The 20,270-nt window shown below is 41.9% G+C and overlaps 1 long non-coding RNA gene across 1 annotated transcript; it reads left to right on the forward strand.

Moving 5' to 3' along the window:
* Window positions 1-808: 808 nt before the first annotated feature.
* On the forward strand, window positions 809-19,622 carry LOC103280408 (uncharacterized). Its single transcript, XR_507328.3, has 5 exons — window positions 809-900; window positions 3,416-3,467; window positions 3,575-4,079; window positions 7,551-8,042; window positions 19,384-19,622. It is a non-coding gene; the product is annotated as an uncharacterized LOC103280408 (long non-coding RNA).
* Window positions 19,623-20,270: the final 648 nt, after the last annotated feature.

Below are 20,270 nucleotides of genomic sequence, written 5' to 3' on the forward strand. Positions count from 1 at the left end.
TTATTGGGTTCTTCTTAAGAGATACTCAGAAGTGCTTTTGTAGGTTTCTTCCTCAGACATATACCCTACAATGCTGGTATTCTTTAGCGGTCTCTCATCCATGTACCGGGGCCACAGTGGGGCAGTGGGTTAAACCCTTGTGCCTGCTGGACTGCTGACCTGAAGGTTGGGTTGCTGACCTGAAGGTTGCCGGGTTGAATCCGCGAGATGGGATGAGCACCTGTCTGTCAGCTCTAGCTTGCAGGGACATGAGAGAAGTTTCCCAGCAGGATGGTAATACATCTGGGCAATGTCTTTGTAGACAGCCAATTCTCTCACACCAGAAGTGACTTGCAGTGTGTTCTTAAGTTGCTTCTGACACGATTAAAAAAAATTCAGGTACTAACCAGGTTTAACCCTATTGGTTTCCAAGATCAGATGGAATCTAATGCTTTGAGAAAAATTTAAATTAGAATTTTACTATGTACAGTATAGACATTTTTTGTAATTGCAGCAAGAAAAAGTGTTTTCTTTGGCTGTTTTGCACTGCTGATAATAAAGCTTTCCGCAACCTTTGTCTTGTTCTCAGAAGCACTATGTGTCCTGTCAGTTCTACAATGATAAAAGACAAACAAACATGCCAGATTTAAGGGAAGGTTGTCAGATTAAGTTTTTTTCCTTGTTTTTATTACACTTAAATATGTGAATAAAAAATAGAGCATTTTGCAACATTTTGTTTCAAGTGAACTCAAGGGGGAACAGCTGGTTTTGAAAAACAAACACAGTTTATGGGAAGCCAATTATTTTGGTAATCTGAAAGTGAAACTCTATTAATACAAGTGAAACTAGTAACTTTTTGTCAAGAGAAATGCCGGGAACAAGTTCAGCAGTGGAGAAAAAGGTGGCAAGGGGTGATTTCAGGTTTGCATCTTCTGTAATATTAAGATTTATTTCTTCTAGTAAGATAAAAATATATTTTAATTTGGCTTCTTAGTGTGAGATTTCTTGGTGGCACACAGATGAAACAATATAAACCAGGTTTGGGCAAACTTGGGTCCTTCAGGTGTTTTGAATTTTGACTCCCACCATTCCTAACAGCCTCGGGCCCCTTCCTTTTCCCCCTTAAGCAATGGTATACATGCAATGAAAATGGATTTATCCACTCAACTTCTTTTACAAAATCAGGGAGATTTGAAAGGTGAGAGTTCAGGAAAACCAGTTTAATATGTTCCATTTTTAGTGCTTCTATTATCCTACATTTGCACAATCATAGCGGTAGCAATAAAAAGTGGGCCACTAAAGGATGTACCTGAGACATGCATTACCTGGGGCAGAACAATCCCAGTCCTTTCAGACAACTTTCAGAGAGGTGATAGGACAGGGACAGCGAGGCATCCTTCCCAAAAGAAATCAGCTCTGTGAATGTGGGAGAGACCCCTTTGGCTATGCTAGACTAAAGAGAGTTGGGAAAATTACAAAAGCAAACGGCCTTTCATTGCTAGTCAGATTTAGCAAGGCTTATGAAGTACTGAAGCAAAATATTTTTTCATCCTCATTACTTTTACTCAAAGTGAAATGTATCAGTGCCTCATATATCCAAGAAATGGTTATTAAGAAAAGAAGCCAGCAATTGACTATATGTAATATTAACTCCTAACTAGCATCGGAACCCCTGATGGCGCAGCGGGTTAAAACCAAAAGGTTTGAATCCATGGAGCGGGGTAAGCTCCCGTTATTGGCCCCAGCTTCTAGACATTGTCTAGTCGTGTCGGACTCTGGGGGTTGATGCTCATCTCCATTTCTAAGCCGAAGAGCTGGCATTGTCTGTAGACAACTCCTAGGTCATGTGGCTGGCATGACTGCATGGAGTGCCATTAGCTTCCCACCAGAGCAGTATCTGTTGATCTACTCACATTTGCATGTTTTCATATGCTAGGTTGGCAGAAGGTAGGACTAACAGCGGGAGCTCACCCTGCTCCCCGGATTCAAACCGACAACCTTTTGGTCAGCAAGTTCAGCAGTTCAGCGTTTTAATCTGCTGTACCACCAGGGGCTATATACAGTAGAGCCCCGGTTAACCGAGTTCTGGTTAACCAAGATCCGCTTTATCGGAGGCGCTGCCCGGGGCACCCCTACTTCTCCTTCTCTCAAGTGAAGGGAGCTCAAGAGGAGAGGGAGCGGGAGGAGGAAGCCCCCCGGAAGCCCCCCGCCTCTCCTTCTCTTGTGCGAAGGGAGCTCGAGAGAAGGGGAGGGAGAGGGAGGAGGAAGTGCCCAGAGGAGGAAGTGCAGCAGCAGCACTCATGGGCTGCCTCCCTGGACCGAGCCCTTGCCCCTTGGGAAGCAGCCCACGAGCACTGCTGCCTCCCAATGGGTGAGGGCTCGCCAAGGGACATCTCCCCGGATCTCCCTAGGCCGGGCCCTTGCCAGAGGAAAGTGTTTCTCCAGCAATGGCCTGGCGTCCCTCTGAGAAACGAGAAGCGTGCCGCGGGTTTTCCTCGGCCAGGCCATTGCTGGAGGAAACTCTCTCCTCCAGCAAGGTCCCGGCCAAGGGAGATCCGGGGAGACATCCCTCAGTGAGCCCTCAGCCTATCCGAGCCGTTCGGTTATCCAAGATGGGGCCTGCCCCTTTATCTCGGATAACTGCAGCTCTACTGTATATTGTGATTATATAGATGAAGCTGTAGCTATTGCAAGAAATTAGGAAACAAATTCACTTGACTCCAACTAGGAAATAAAGTAGATATTGAAACATCCTTCTATTTTATGTGAATTCACGTAATATTCTAGACTCCGGTGAAAGAAATGGCATGGTTATTAACAAGCATTTGGAGCTTTCTGAGAATAGCAGCAAATGTCTTCGTCATCAGCACAATCTCGACCTGTTTGGCTGCCATGGTAAAGTCAGCTTTGATTGAATTTCTCTGCTAATCCTGTCATGACTTCATCTCTTCCTGAAAACACCAGCAGGGAAATCTTGGCAGCTGAACTCCCTTCACCTCCTCCTCCTTTCTTAGCTCAAGTAAAAAATCCCAGTGGAGAATTTTTGAGCACAGCATCTTTCCACAGAAGTCGCTGGATGAAATGCTTTGCAGAATTCCATAGATAAGACAAATAATTTACCGTCATGGAGTTCTGATTACTCAGTCTCTTAGCATTTACAGCAAAGCGCTCATGCCAGGAATATCTAAATTATTACAGATGAAGCGCATCTGTCTACTTTTGTTATCATTTTACAACAGGGTTAGCAAACTGTCACCTTCCTCCTTGTTTCTTACCACCAGCCATGCTGGTCAGGGAGGATGAGAGCCGAAGTCCAATAATATTTGGGGACCACAGGCATCCAGCATCCCAAACAGACCCAGGAAGCGAATAGCTTGGATGGGATTCATATTCAATGCTAATGAATGTTGTTTTCTTGTTGTGTTTGAATTCACAGAGACCCATACAGAGCTTGTTCAGGCTTCTTGCTGAGCTGTAACAAACGTACTGTAAGTATTTTTCCAGAGTCACCCAAAATCAGATACAGCCATTCCTCCACATTTGTGGTTTTGATAGATTTGATTAGTGATGATTTCATTTAAAATGTTCTTTTTAGGAATTTCTATGCCCTCCACTGTGAATCTATAGTCAACTTTATCCAGTCATGCTGAAGGACCAAGAGATTTCAAGAGAGAACACCTCTCAGGACTGTCCTGATCCTCCAATGTGAATATATGGTGAACTTCCAGGATACATCAACCACAGAGTCACGCTGGATCACTTAAAAATTCTAGAGAAGTGTTAAGATAGCATTTCTATTCATAACTTCTTTTACTTTCACATGAGCCCCATGCCCCTAACTCCAGTGAATGTGGAGAGAGCTGATTATTTCATTGTTAAATTATCTCATGAGACATTTCTGAAGAAATTTGAACTGTGATACAACATTTTCTTAACACTGTTCTCAATTTCAGAATCTATACTATGCATATACAAGAGGACGCAAATGTTTGAGCAGTCTATTTTTAATTTTGTAAGTGAAGGAGGACAAAGGGAGATGAGAGTCACACCTGTAGATGTTATGCATACCAATCCTTTTGAAATCTTCATAACTATAAAACGTGAGTCATATTCTGCTAGGATAAGCCGAGTACATGTGACAAAACAGGCACTAAAATAAGTATCCTTTCCATTCATTAAGTCATATACTTGTCTTTCAAAACATCTAATCTCATGTTTCGTTTTTCCATCTGACAAATGGCAATTGGAAAAAGAAAAGGAATTTGTAATTATTTTAAAATCACTCTTGCCTGACTTTGGAATCATGCTTCTTTTGAGCTGAAAAGTTCTCTCTAATCCTATAAGGCCATAATTGTGTTAGTCTTTGCAGCAGAAACAATAGATGTTTTGCTTAGTCTTGTGGTATCATAAAGGACAAGAAGTTTTATTTGGCACAAGCTTTCATAGATGGCATCCTGCTTCATCTAATGTGGATTTACTTAGTAAGCTTTGTGTTGTTGCTGGAAACTTGGCAACGATGAAAGGATGGCAAAGAGATACTCCACCTTTGTTTTGTATGTACAAAAATCTATTTAGGTGAGCTCCTAGATACCTATAACAAAATGCTGTTTTCATATTCACCGACTGTTCAGTGAGGAAACAGACAAACTACTATTCACAAGCAGGGGAGCCTCCGGTGGCCTAGGGGATAAAAGCCGCGCGACTTGAAGGTTGGGTTGCTGACCTGAAGGCTGCCAGGTTCGAATCCCACCTGGGGAGAGCGCGGATGAGCTCCCTTTATCAGCTCCAGCTCCATGCGGGGACATGAGAGAAGCTTCCCACAAGGATGGTAAAACATCAAAACATCCGAGCGTCCCCCTGGGCAACGTCCTTGCAGACGGCCAATTCTCTCACTCCAGAAGCAACTCTGGTTGCTCCTGACACGGGAAAAAAAAAAAGCAGGGGAACACTACCTAATTTCCTCACTAACTTTCTCACTTACTACTATCTTTCTTAAACAATCAAATCACCTATTGGGGTCTGCTGGTGACAATATTTAGTGTGAAAGAGCACTGACCAAAATACTCTGAAGTGTTTAGATTCTTCTGATCCTGGAAACTAAGCAGAGTCAGTCCTGGTTAGTACTTGGATGGGATACTGCCAATAAATACAGATGCTTTAGGATTCACTTCTGATGAAGGAAATGGCAAACTGAGTAATTCTTGCCTAGCAAAACCCTAGGAGATGCATTGAGTTGCCATACATTGATAGGCAACTTGATGGCACATACCATATGTGTGTCTATGTGCCTTCAGGTCACCTGTTGACTTATGACAACTCCATGAAAAACAATGTAATTATAATAAAAATAACAGTGGGATTATTTTATTTATTTATTTATTTATTATTTATTTATTTCCATCATTTATATGCCGCCCTTCTCACCTGAAGGGACTCAGGGCGGCTCACAATCTGGCAAATTCGATGCCCGTATACAGTACAAAAATAAACATAGCAATTAAAACAATCAATTTAAAACAATCCAATAAATGCATTTAAAACAGTATAATAAAATACTTAATCCATTCGTCCACATAAACCTTGCACGTAAACCTTAGTCCGGACCGAGTTAAAGCCATAATAATTCATTCATTAAACGCTTGTTCGCAAAGCCAGGTCTTCACCTTTTTTCTGAAACTCAGAAGGGATGGAGCCTGCCGGATGTCACTGGGGAGGGAGTTCCACAGCCGAGGAGCCACCACCGAGAAGGCCCTGTCCCTCCTTCCCACCGCACTTGTGAGGCAGGTGGGACCTAGAGCAGGGCCTCCCCAGACGATCTTAAAGTTCTCATGGGCTCATAGGAGGAGATATGTTCGGATTAATGAAAGTCTGGATATACCAAATTAGACAGGTGGATATTGGTCTTGCTCCCACCTTTCTCCTGATCCAACCAGGTTTTTCTCGCCATTCTTAGATAAAAAAGATTTTTTTCTTGTCTCACTATAGAATATTTCATCTCATTCTATTATTTCATTGAGCTAAATCAAGGGTGGGAATAATGACATCCTCTATATGTTGTTGGATTGCACCTCCCATCAGCAATGCCTGGTGATGCTCAGAGGACATACAGTTTACTAATATCTGGTGAGCTTCATAAAACCCACACCTGGACTAAATTCAGCTTTCAGTTCCAAGTTGATTAAACCCCTTTAATCAGTAGATTTCATATAAAGATTGGTTCTCGTTGATTCAATGGATCTACATCAATAGAGACTAACAGCTGGATCTATTGTTTTGTTACATATATGTTACACCAATGTCCAGTTCTGATGGAACTTATCAGTCCAGATGGGCAAGGGACATGCTTACAAATAGTGGGATGAAATGATTCATGTTTCTTGTTCTCATCATGAGATGGCAACAACTGAAATTGATCCCAAGAAACGTGATCAGTTGGAAAGCTAGAATTGTGGTATCAAGTTCAGAGCAAATAGAAATGACTTTCTCCTCAAGGTGCTTAGCAAATTTACCAAAGCAAGTAACTAAGGGTCCATCCTTATCTCTCCAAGTTTGATCACACTAGGCTCCTTAACGCTCAGGCAGCATATTCAGGATAAAGTATCTGAATAATTTTCTTGGCATGTCTGTAATCTGAACCATGATTTAGGGCATGACAGTCTTTCTCATAAATGAACAGAAGAGTTCAGAATATTCTACTCCATCAATTTCATGTCTCATCTAATTGTTTATCAGTGGTAGTCTTCCTTGGGTCACCTTGCCAAAAGCTGCTTTAAGGAGTCCGTTGGAAATAGCTAGCCACCCCTAGGTTGTGGTATGTAGGCCAGGAACTTGTTCACACTACCCAATTATAGCGCTATTATTCTATATTAATTGCCATTTAGAGAGGGTTGTTTGGAATCCCAAACCTGAGAGCTGTATTGCCTCATCAAACGACAACCACAGGATTTCTACAGGATGAAATCATGGCAGTTAAGTGGAATAATTAGGCTACAATTGTGTAGCATAGATGGCTTCCCAGAGGCTAACGTCTACCTGAGTCCAAGGTCTTTGCTATTAGCATTTTAATCCAAGAGGTCATGGTCTTTTATAGGGGATGGAATGGTTTATCTTTGTCAGCGGAATAATTTAAGGTGCTTTCAACCCATTCCAACAGCTCGAAGCCATGTCTACCATGTCTGATGCTGCAGGCTAGTTTAACTCTGTTTTCCAAGAGTGAGGGATGATAATGGAGGAGAGAAAGAGCAGGCAACTCAATGGCAGCCACTGCTTGCTCTTTCTCTGCCTAGCATCTACTACCTGAGGTGGTTGTCCTGCTCTACCAAATGCAATGATTTTGCTCTTATCCCTTTCTTTTACCCAACTAAATTAAATCAAAGAAAACATTAAATGCCACCCGGCTGTAACATATTCACCTTTTATTAACAGCAACAGGAAAAAGTGGGGTGGGGGGTGGGGGAAAGCCCATATTCGTCTGACAAAAAATTGGAGTGTGAAGTGCTTGTTGAAGAACATTTATTTCCTGACGTGTGCTTCCCTGCTGACGGAGTTTTTGTTTTCTTTTCTGTTTGCAGCTGATTACCAGCCTCCTTGCTTGATTGGATTGTTTGTTTTGCTATCTGCTTAGATCTCAGACTTGGGCTTGGTGAACGGGTCAAGAGAGGGCTTCACGGTTGGCCCACATTTACCGTGAGGTACATCCTCGCACACTGGGCCTCACATGACCTGGTTACCTCAAGCAAACTGCAAGCTGCTATTTAAAAGGGCCCAGCTTCCTAGTGCTCAGCAGTCATGTGAATCCGCACTAAGAAGCCTGCACTCTGTTCTGTGAATGGATTATTCCTGAATTTGTTTAAACCCATGGCAAAACTGGCAGCCCTCGAACTAATCTTCTCTGTTTACAAACACTAGACAAAGCGGCCCTATTAACATGCATCATCTGACCTGCGGGGATATACAATCAACTGAAAGCTGTCTGACTGTTTCCATGATCTATATGTCGAAACTGATTTGTGTCAACATGCTGTGGTGCTTCCAAGAGCGCAAGGGATGAGGGTGAATTCTTGGTGAGTAGCATTGAGCTGTGCCGAAGGACGTGCTGTTAGATTGATCTTGCAACCAGAAGAGCACAAATCTGTGTACCCCAAGGCCTTAGTACTTGTGGGCATTGCCTTCGTTGCAGCCATTAGTTTTAGATGCATCTCTACAGTAACCTGTTTAGTACAAATTATGCTGGTAACTGCCCCAATGGCACATCTTTCCTGAATACTGATGTTTGCCTTTGGCTTTGCAAATGGGTTAAATAGAAATCACTGCAACCCTCCTGACATTCCACATTTAAAGATAAATGGATGCAAATCTTATTTTAAATTCCTATTGTTCACTGAAGATCTGCATTACTGGGGCTAGGTCCTTATATTTTCAAGGGATACACACACACACACACAGCCTGAGTTAATAATGCTTTCAATCTTTGTTGGCACTGTCAGGGGTTGGATGGGTTAGACAAGCCTCCAACCATCACAGGGGAGTTTCAATAGGTGGTACTCCAAGAGGCTCTAGTCCAGTGGTTCTCAGCCTGTGGGCCCCCAGATGTTTTGGCCTTCAACTCCCAGAAATTCTAACTGCTGGTAAACTTTCTGGGAGTTGTAGGCCAAAATACCTGGGAACCCTCAAGTTGAGAACCACTGCTCTAGTACTAGCACATTTCTACACCAATTGTATTTCCACTTGAAAGAAATATTCTAGGAAAAGGGGGGGAGTGGCTTTGGGGTTGATGAATCCATAGCACTTCTACTGATCATGGTTTCTTTTTCTAAACCAAGTACAGAAAGTACTCTGTTGCTTATCCTGTCCAACATAAATTAATAGGGTTTTGAGAGTGATTGAGGATCTGCTCTCTCATCCCATTTCCCTTAGGCTTGTCTTTAAAATATATTTCCATATAATTGGAAATAAATTCCAGTGTAACTGTCCCCTTTCACTAGCCATCTAGATAATCCAATCAAGAAATCAGAAAAGGAGGTCATTATCTTCCTTGTGTATCTCTTCAGTTTTATTATTATTATTATTATTATTATTATTATTATTATTATTATTATTATTATTATTATTAGCAGTAGCAGTAGCAGTAGTAGTATTTATTCCTTTCTATCCCACTTTTCTCCATGAGTGGGATTCAAAGCAGTGTACAAAAGTTTAAAAAACACAAATACATATAAAGCAATACATAAAACACATAATTAACGAAAACATCATACACCAATTTAAAGAAATAACCCCACTTGAACGCCCCATATATAACAATTAATACCTTACAACAACTACCATTAAAATTTTTCCTAACCTCAGGTCACTGAGGTTATTTGCAAAAATAAGTGGTACAACTCCTAAGACACTCCATTTTTATAAGGCCACTAGCTGTGCCCGGCCACGCGTTGCTGTGGCGAAGTCTGGTGGTATGGGAAATAAAATATTGAGGAATTGGTGGTAGTTAAGGTAAAGGTTTTCCCCTGACATTAAGTCCAGTCATGTCTGACTCTGGGGGTTGGTGCTCATCTCCATTTCTAAGCCGAAGAGCCGGCGTTGTCCATAGACTCCTCCAAGGTCATGTGGGATGACTGCATGGAGCGGCGTTACCTTCCCGCCGGAGCAGTACCTATTGATGCACTCACATTTGCATGTTTTTGAACTTCTGGGTTGGCAGAAGCTGGGGCTAACAGTGGGGGCTCTCTCCGCTCCCCCAATTCAAACCTGCGGCCTTTCAGTCCAGAAGTTCAGCAGCTCAGCGCTTTAACACGCTGCGCCATCAGGGGATATTATTTCCTAAAGGTTGTGAATATACAATATTTCTGATTGTTTTTTTTTGTCTGTTGAAGGGAAGTATGAATGCTGCAATTAGGAAAAATGATTAGGATGTAATGGCCTTGCAGCTTTAAAGCCTGGCTGTTTCCTCCCTGAGTGAATTTTTTGTTGGGAGGTGTTAGCTGGCCCTGATTGTTTCCTGTCTGGAATTCCCTTGTTTTCAGAGTGGTATTGTTTGCGATATTTTATGTGCTTCTACTGTCTGTGGCCCTGAGAAAACAGGATTTGCCTGATTTTGATGATGGGAATACTTTGTTGGGAGGTGTTAGCTGGCCCTGATTGCTTCCTGTGTGGAATTCCCCTGTTTATTTACTGTCCTGGTTTTAGAGATTATATTGTTCTGCATTATTCTATCCCAGTAATTATTTCATATTAAAGAAGAATCTCACTTATCCAACATTCGCTTATACAATGTTCTGGATTATCCAACGCAGTCTGCCTTTTCATAATCAATGTTTTTGTAGTCAGTGTTTTAAATTCATTGTGATATTTTAGTAGTAAATTTGTAAATACAGTACAGTAGAGTCTCACTTATCCAACATAAACAGGCCGGCAGAACGTTGGATAAGCGAATATGTTGGATAATAAGGAGGAATTAAGGATAACCCTATTAAACATCAAATTAGGTTATGATTTTATAAATGAAGCACCAAAACATCATGTTAGACAACAAATTTGTCAGAAAAAGTAGTTCAATACACAGTAATGCTATATAGTAATTACTGTATTTATGAATTTAGCACCAAAATATCATATTTTGAAAGCATTGACTACAAAAATGCGTTGAATAATCCAGAACGTTGGATAAGCGAGTGTTGGATAAGTGAGACTCTACTGTAATTACTACATAGCATTACTGCGCATGAAACTACTTTTTCTGTCAAATTTGTTGTATAATATGATGTTTTGGTGCTTAATTTGTATAACGATTACCTAATTTGACGTTTAATTGGCTTTTCCTGAATCCCTTCTTATTATCCAACATATTCACTAATCCTGCTGGCCTGTTTACGTTGGATAAGTGAGACTCTACTGTATATTTCTAATTTTATATTATCTGCTTAGAACTGGATTATATGAGGCCCCTTCTTCGCAGCTGTATAAAATGCACACTGAAGTGGATTATATGGCAGTGTGGAGTCAAGATAATCCAGTTCAAAGCAGATAATATAAGATTATAAATGGGTTATATAGCTGTGTAGAAGGGCCTTGAGTCTACACTGCCATATAATCCAGTGCAAATTAGATAATCTGTGGAAGAGACCTAAGTGAGGCCTAAATCTGCCTGTCCCCTAACTGAAACCTGGCTGTCCCTTGGTTGCTAGGCAACCAAGTGGGCAGAGATTAGCCCTCTAAACTGGCAGCAATTGGATAAAAAAAATTATTGCTCTCCCTCTAATTAGGACTTTGTTTTTCTTTTCTTTTTGTTGTATCAACCTAGAGGCGTGAATGATGGGTTGTGTTGTCAAATTTTGAGGTTGGGGGGCCTGTACTTTTGTTGTTTTGTGAGTTGCCATGATGCCATCACTCTTTTATATATATAGAAGATGTTGCAGTTGTCGGGACCAATAAAGCATTCAGAGATAAATGTTACTAGCATTTATCATTCATCTTGGAAGGCCTGGCTCCACAAAAAGTTTTGATTTGTGATTAAAAAGCCAGTAAGGAGGGGGCCAATTATAGTTACATAGTTACTAGGCTTGATCGATCCATGAAAAATTTGATTCTAAACTCGTTTCAAAACTAGAGGGGGCAGTTTTTCGTTTTTGTTGCTATTTACGAATTTGGCCCCCAAAAATTTTCGAAATTAACGAAAATTCGTTATTTTCTAAATTAATTCGTTAATGGCGGACGCGCATGCGCAATTCCCAAAAACAGCACAGAGGGAGAGGACTTTACAGGACTCTCCCACCCTCATTTTTTGAGTGATCTTCTTCCAACTTGGTACAGTGGTAGAACACATTTAAAACTGATAGCTCACCAAAATTTGGAACGTTTCCCTTATCCTCTGATTTTTGGCGAATTTTCATAGCTTTTATAATAAACCATTTTTTAATAATTGCAGAAATCTGTTCCTGGTTTGAAAGTCTTATTTCCTGTTAAATTGGGTTGTCTTTACTGTGAAAGTCATTGTTCTACTTCAGAAACTTTGTTTTTGTGGCTGAAACTTTGTTAAATTGGTGTGTGTGTGATATATACTGTGTATATATATAATATATAGTCCCTGCATAATGTGTGTGTGTGTATAGGTAAAGGTAAAGGTATCCCTTGACGTTAAGTTCAGTCATGTCTGACTCTGGGGGTTGGTGCTCATCTCCATTTCTAAGCCCAAGAGCCAGTGTTGTCCATAGACACCTCCAAGGTCATGTGGCCGGCATGACTACATGGAGTGCCATTACCTTCCCAGAAACACCCAGAAAATGGGAATTCCAGACAGGAAACAATCAGGGCCAGCTAATACCTCCCAACAAAGGATTCCCCCAGGTAGGAAGCAGCCAGGCTTTGAAGCTGCAAGGCTATTCAATGCTAATCAAGGTGACCAATTGCAACAGTCACACTTGCCTCCCACAGACAAGAGTTCTTTCTCCCACCCTGGACCTTCCACAGATATATAAACCCCACTTGCCTAGCTTCGCACAGACGTCAAAACCTCTGAGTATCAGGCCTGGCAGGCAGGGAAGGGCGAGCAAGCGAAGGGAGGACAGCCGCCGGAGGAGGACGAAGCAGAGGGGAAGGGGTCTCGATCCGCCGCCTCCGCCCGCCTGGATGCGCCTTGCGAGGAGGAGGCGGAGGAAGCGGAGGAGGGGGCGGCAGAGGGAGAAGCAGAGGCAGGCAGTGAGGGAGGCATGAGCAGCGCCGCCCGCGCCCCTCGCCCGCCTTCGCCTTCCGCCTCCTAAGCGACCCTCCCTCCCTCCCAGCCCCATCCTCCCCGCAAGGCTTCCGAGGAAGAGGAGGAGAGGACGCCGCCCGAAGGAAAGGAAAGGTCGGTGGGCTCTTCGGGGGAGACCTTGGGGAAGGTCGCGGGAAGGGCGGGAGGGGAAGGGGAAAAGCGCCCCATTTTCAAGAGCCACTTCGGGAGGGAAAGAGGGCAACCAAGGGGGGACCTCCCTCTCCCCCTCCTTCCCTCCTGGAAGAAGAAAGGAAAGACACGTGGACGCGCCTCCTTTCCGACGTGCGGGCCTCGCCTTCCTGGGCGCTGACACGCGAGAGCCTCCCTCCCGAAGACAGAAACCTGGCCCAGTCCTTCCTCGGTAGGCTATTGGGAGATCACCCTTGGGAGGTAATAATAATAAATTATTATCAGCTGCTGAGGCGAGGCGGCGGCGGCCATTTCCCCCCTCCGTCTTCCTCCTCCTCCTCGGCCTCCTTCCCCCTCGCCCCCTCCCATTGGCTGAGCCCGTGATGCCCCTTTTGCTGAGGGGCAAAAGGGAAGGGCCTGAATGGTGGGAGTTTGGGTGCTTTGCAAAAGCTTTTTTTTCCTAACGAAAAAAACGACGACATAACGAAAAACGGCCTCTCGCGATTCGAAACCGCGATATCCAGACGTGTGACAACCAATGCTTCAAAATTGCTTCAAAACAAACGAAAATAACGAATTAATAACGGTTAACGGGGAAAACGAATTATTTGAGCAAGCCTAATAGTTATCATCTTAGGATGGTTCAATGTTAGGCTTTGGGTTTTGTTTCTTTTTTGCAAACTGCCCAATTGTTCCTATAATTCTTTGGAAAGGGAGGCATAGGGCCCTTCCACACAGCCATATAAACATTATTGTTTAGACAAAGCTCTCTATGTCCCCTTCCACACAGCTGTATAAAATCCACATTGAACTGGATTATTGAACTGGCAGTGTGGACTCAGATAATCCAGTTCAAAGCAGATATTGTGGATTATTTGCTTTGATATTCTGGGTTTCCATTTGTAGCCCTCTGGTCTTTTCCCACTGTTTCTTCCATAGATTTTTTACCAAACAAAATCCACCAAGAAGGGAGGATGAAATGATTCTACAGTGTCTTTTGATTGTTAGTGCTTGGAGCTGTTCATCTCAAAAGTAACTTTGGTCTTTCCCTCTCTCTTTCTCTGTGGCCACTTTCTGATGTACAGTAGAGACTTGCTTATTCAACATAAACGGGCCAGCAGAACGTTGGATAAGCGAAAATGCTGGATAATAAGGAGGAATTAATAAAAAGCCTATTAAACTTCAAATTACGTTATGATTTTTTAAATTAAGCACCAAAACATCATGTTTTACAACAAATTGACAGAAAAAGCAGTTCAATACACAGTAACGTTATGTAGTAATTACTGTATTTATGAATTTAGCACCAAAACATCGCAATGTATTGAAAACATTAACTACAAAAACACTGATTACTAAAAGGCAGACTGTGTTGGAGAATACAGAACGTTGGATAAACGAAGGTTGGATAAGCGAGACTCTACTTTACTTATTTCTCCTGTCTCCCTTTCTCCTCTGCTCATTGCAAATTTTAAAAACCCAACCTAAATCACTATGGCACATCATTTGATATATCCCTGATTGTGTAAACATGTTCTAAAGAGTGTCCACATAGGATTCAAACTGGAGGCAAATTTGGATGATCACTAGCATGCTGATGAGAAAATATCAGACAAAAGACAGACCACTGAATCCATTTGGAGATGTATTACATGGTGGAGAAGGTTGCAAAAGAAAGCTTATTCACATTCATGCGGAATAGATGGACAATACAATGCTTCTCCATCAAGATGCTGGAAAGGAATAGCCAGAACAACATCTTATTACTGGAAATTATTTGCTTTCTTCTTTGCTGATGAAATTACTCAAGTTGGCTTCAGTTTGGATTCTAATATTCAAACAGGTCAGATGGATTCATACTTGGCAAGTCTTTTGTTGCTGGTAATGGCCTTCAAGTCACCTTAACCTATGGTGTATCTTCTTGCCTTGTTTTTTTTCAGCTTGAAGACACCAAGAATATGGGCAGGATTTCTGTTGGGCACCAAAGCTTTTGGTCTTTTGTGCCTCGATTATCTACCTCTATGTTATTGATATAACTTTAAACCACTGTAAGATATTAATCAAAGTTTCGGAATGAGGTGGTATTAATTTGTTCATGATTATTTCTTGCCCAACTCCAAAGAAGTAGGCAACGTGCTTCATCACTTTCTGGTCATAATAAAGTACTGGCTGATAATCTACAATATGAAATGAAGCCCTGGTAAGAAGGAAGTGTGGTTGGGTAAAAGTGCTTCTGGACTGGGGTTTATTTATTTATTTATTTATTTCCATCATTTATATGCCGCCCTTCTCACCCGAAGGGACTCAGGGCGGCTCACAATACAGTAGAAAAATAAAACATAGCAATATAAAACAATCAATTTAAAACAATCCCATAAATACATTTAAAACAGTATAATAAAATACTTGATCCATTCGTCCACATAAACCTTGCACGTAAACCTTAGTCCGGACCAAGTTAAAGCCATCATAATTCATTCATTAAACGCTTGTTCGCAAAGCCAGGTCTTTATCTTTTTTCTGAAACTCAGAAGGGTTGAATGTTTTCTGGAAGATGTTGTACCCCCCTTTCAAAGATCAGGTCTATAGACTGGGAGTCTCCTTGTTTCTATGCAACTGCTTCTTAAATCTTCAGTAGAAAAGACTGCATTTCCAAAACTATGTTAAGTCACTCTCTGTGACTATTCCTGAATCAGTCTTATCTGGCAGCACTGATTACATTAGGATTATTGCTCTGTATTCTGCAAAGGACTCACTCTGAAGAATGTCTAAAAGCTTCATAGGTGCAAAATGTGACAGCTAGGTTGCTAACTAGTGGACTGCATTGTGCTCATCTCATTATTATCAAGAAAAGCCTGGATTGGCAATCAGTTCTTTTCTAGGATCTATTCAAGCTGTTTGGTATAAAGTTTTAAATGACACTGAAACTTGCTGTTTGAGAAACTACAACTCTTATTGTGTACCTATCTGCATGGACCATGGAAACGTGGAAAGAGAAGGTTGAGACTTAGGATGAAATAATTAAGCAAAATTGGACTACTATGATTTCTGTGTAGCTGAGTACCCTGTAGGAATGATCAGTCAGAAGTATATAAATGACCAAACACTAATGAGCACAACATACAATATTTAAGATAATTATTGTAGTTGAGCCCTCCCTGGAATAGCAAAGGCTACATTGTAATATATCCTACTTAGGAAGAAAGTGTGTTGCTTAGTTATATTTCCAAATATAATTGCTTGTGTATAACAATATCTTTTTACATAATATTTTCATTTAAGAGTTTCTTTGCTTTACTTCTTCCTCAAAATTCAGCTTTCAGCAATTAGACTGCCTCTGATGTAAAGAAGGCTTTCCAGCATGCTACCTATTTGTTTAGAGTAACCTACTTTCCTTGTTGATATCATCAAACATCCCTCCTCTCACCCTCACCTCAAGTTACAAATTCTGGCTGCCAAGGATATCAGTTCCTCCTTAACTAGTACAGTTCATTTTAGCACCTTCTTTAGGGTTCTTTTTACACAGTGATACTGAAATAGAGCAATTTAAAGCGGTCACAGATAGTGAGACCCAGGCCATGGATAGTGAAACCTGAAGTGCAGATACTGAGTCCTGCTAAGCAGGTGGCCAGTACTGACAGTGGGCCGATTGTGGATCCGTGCACCTAGCGAGATGAAGAAGCTAACCCAATGTTCCCAAATTAAGAAATCTCACCAAGTTGAAGAAGAAGCCACCGAGATATTTTATTCAATCAGCTGAAAGTGATGCCAGCTCGTACAGTACAAAAACAGATATTTTTATAGACAGAAATTCTTGATTTTCCCTCTCCCACCTCAGCTCAAGCATGCTTCGCAGTGATTGGCTGAGCTCAATTGAGAGGATTCCCTGCAGAGGTGGGACTGCGGCACTCACCAGCCAATAGTAGAGTGTTCCCTGCTTCCAATGCAGATTCTGCTGTCCACTGAGTCCAAAATAGGACTGTTGTCCATGCTGATAGTATTAAGTGGTCTGTTCCTGCAAATGGGGAAGTGTCATTGTTGGAGAACGGGGCATGACCTCCTGGCGTACTGGTAGTCATGCCATGTGATGAATGGCAGTAATGTCCAGATGACTGGGACAAAGGACGGGTGGCCCTGCAGATGAATCCTGTCATCCTTCACCCAGTCAAGAGTCTATGGGATCAGTAGAGATAGGCTGGCCCAAAGATGATGTGTGATTGAATCCTTCTTATGTATATGAACCCCAGGAAGATGGCTGAATAGACTCCCTGGGTCGGGAGATGTAGGCGAAAGGTCACCACAAGGACCTGGTCAGTGGCATATATACTCCAAAAGGAGTTTATATTGAGACATAAAATATAATATAGTAAATATACACATAAAAAGGTCCATAGATGCCAAGGAAAATATTGTGGATGGATAGCTGGGCACCCATGGGAAGGGAAGACATACACAAGAGATCCATGGATACCTGGGGGAAACCTGTGGTTGGGTAGGTCTCAGGATCTACAGGGGAGGTTAGAGTTAGCATGGGGTTCTCAGAGGCAAGGGCTAACTGGATGCAAGGAAAATGGGAGAGAGAGAATTCTATATTAAATATACATATTAGAAAGGGGAGAAATAAAGATCTGCAGATGCCAGGGCTCCTACCAAGGCAACCAGGGCACCCACGGAAGTGGGAGGTTAGCGGAGATTCAGGGAGGTGCGAAGGTGGTTAGTTTGGGGAAAGAAGGAAAATGAGTCCTGTTGCAAGGGACGTTGGAGGGCCGCGAGGGCCATGTGGCCCATGTCGCCACCAGGGCCGGCTCTGAAGGGTAAAAGTGGAAGAGAAAGATTCAAAGGAGGCAAAAGTAGAGGACAACACACCAAGGTGCACATTTATTTAGGGTTAGGGAAACAATATAACTAAAAATGGGGAAAGATTGTTTCAAAAAGTATCCTGGGTGATGTTAGCTGCTGCCGAGCTCCTCCAGACCTTTAAACGTTTGCAAACGGGAAAATGGCCAAATAAAAGGTCCTCGCTAGCTGTGGCTCGTCTCCGCCGCGGTCCCCGCAATGGAATTTAATATATTTTTACTCTGGGGGGGGGGGGGGGTCTGTGCCCGGCAACAATACTTTGGATTCTCTTGTACATTCATTCCAAACATGTACAATATAGATGACAATTTCCCCCAGCTCCCTATTTGCTCACACACATAGTGAATCCCTGGTTGCTCATGGACAATGCAGTCAACACATACATGGGAAAGCAGAGTGTTGCTAATGGGACTTCGTATCAAATTCCTGTCCTCATGTCTAGTTGTTCATTAAAGCATGAATTAGGAAAACAAGAGGGATCCATGCTGATTATTGCTCCTTTCTGACATCAGTTACACTGCCAGGAAGCAGCAGGGGTTTCTCCCATCAATTAATAACTCTGTCACTGGGATTGCCCTCATTTGCTGAACCCTGACTGCAGTGGTGCATCCAGGAAAGCCTTGAGGGCAGAGGAACACATCCTATGCAAAAGGACGTGCATGGGGGAACAGAAGCAAAACAAGTGAAATGGTTTATGATATGTTGAGCTTCAGTCAAGAAATATGCATAATGTTCTAAAGAAAAGATCCAGCATAAGACTAATAAATCTGGGATCTAAAATTATTTAACTAAACAATAATTCTTTACTGGTAGGGTAGTCTTAATTCCTATGTTACAGAAGATTACAATTTGAAGGTATTCTGTTTACAGGGCATTTCACAGGCGAAAATGGCGGCATGTGGCCAGGCAACTATAAAAAGCATGATCAAAGCACCAAAAGGGGAAGAACCGAGGAGCTTGATGAAGCGGTAGCAATTTGCTTTGCCCTGAGTTTACTGGGAAGCCCCCTCCTTTTATCTCCCACCTACTACCAAGTTATTAATAAACACATTACTTTTGCACTTTGATCAATGCAACAACTGAAATAAGCTGGGGATAAAGGGGGAAAGGGAAAGAAATACTGGGACATTTTAAAGTAGCTGAAAAATGGGATGACGGAAGATTAAGGCCCCTTCCACACTGCCCTATATCCCAGGATTTGATCTCAGATTATCTGGTTATCTCAGAATATCTGGCAGTGTAGACTCATATAATCCAGTTCAAAGCAAATAATCTGGGATCAGATCCTGGGATATAAGGACAGTGTAGAAGGGGCCTAACTGAAGTTGTCCCTGTCAAATTGAGACATTTGGAGACTATGCTGTCTCACAAAGTCCAGTTTAAAGGTTATGAAAAAACATAAGAAGAAGCTTGACTGTCAAAAATCTCGTGCTTGGGTACTTAACTGAACAGACCTATTGATCAGCAAGTCACAGCCTTCCCATGGTATGAAGAGGTACTGGTATTCGATATCTATTTAAATTATAATACATATTTTCAACTCTGCATATGTACATATGTACAATTTGTTCTTTTGGTTATCTTTTTTGTGGTGGGTGTTCTCACTGGGTAAAAGTCAATACACACGTGGCCACCTCATTAATAGAATCTGGTTTTAATTATTTTAGATTCCGACAAGAAACATGCATCTGAACATTACAATGAAGCCAATTTGGACGAGTTCATCTGTGAAACTGAATAGCCTGCAAAGAGGTGCTTTTGTGGAAGGATGAGAATGAGGCAAAAAGTTAGCTTCTATAGCTTGTGAAGAAAGCCCTCATCCGTCCCAGATGTTTGCATTATCCCCCACGTCATACACACACATTTCCACAATTCTTCTAGCAATAGATTGTGTTGTACAAAATCACATGCTGCATTTGCAACCAATTTTTCCGACTGAGTGTGCTGGGTTGGCGGAAAGGCAGCTTCCATGCAGACATCAAAGGGTCCGTTCCCAACATTGCAAACAATCCATCCAGTTCTGCAGTCTCTTCAGCTACATTCCAATCTAACCAGAGCTGCCTTGCATGATAATCAGGCCTAATTACTGCCTTATCCCTTGATTGTTGAGCTGGGCCTTTAGAAATGTAGTGTCCCTTTCGAAGTTTACATGTATATTCCTTCGCCCACCCCTCAGCTCTCCCTCACCCTCCTATTATTTAGCTTTTTTGGTCTCTTAGGATTTTGCCATTATAATTAGTGAACAGGTTTCTTTTAAAAAAAAACAAAAAAACACAACCACCCTAAATGAATGATAGTTTTTTTTTAAAGGCTTGTGGTTTAATTCACTGAGCACAAATAACTGGAATGTCTTTCCATGGCTATCAGAGACAATTTTTGCAATCCATTCAGTCCTGAGATGTTTCTGGGCTCATTACTAAATTCACGGCTGAAACAAAGATAACACTAACATACTCTAACTATGAGCATTCTGATGGTGCCGCAAAATGACAAAGATAGGAAACTTCCTCTAAAATCAATAGATTCAGCATGTGAGCCAAAACAATTAGGAGCG

This window comes from Anolis carolinensis, chromosome 4 (assembly GCF_035594765.1).
Source record: "Anolis carolinensis isolate JA03-04 chromosome 4, rAnoCar3.1.pri, whole genome shotgun sequence".
Classification (NCBI taxonomy): domain Eukaryota; kingdom Metazoa; phylum Chordata; class Lepidosauria; order Squamata; family Dactyloidae; genus Anolis; species Anolis carolinensis.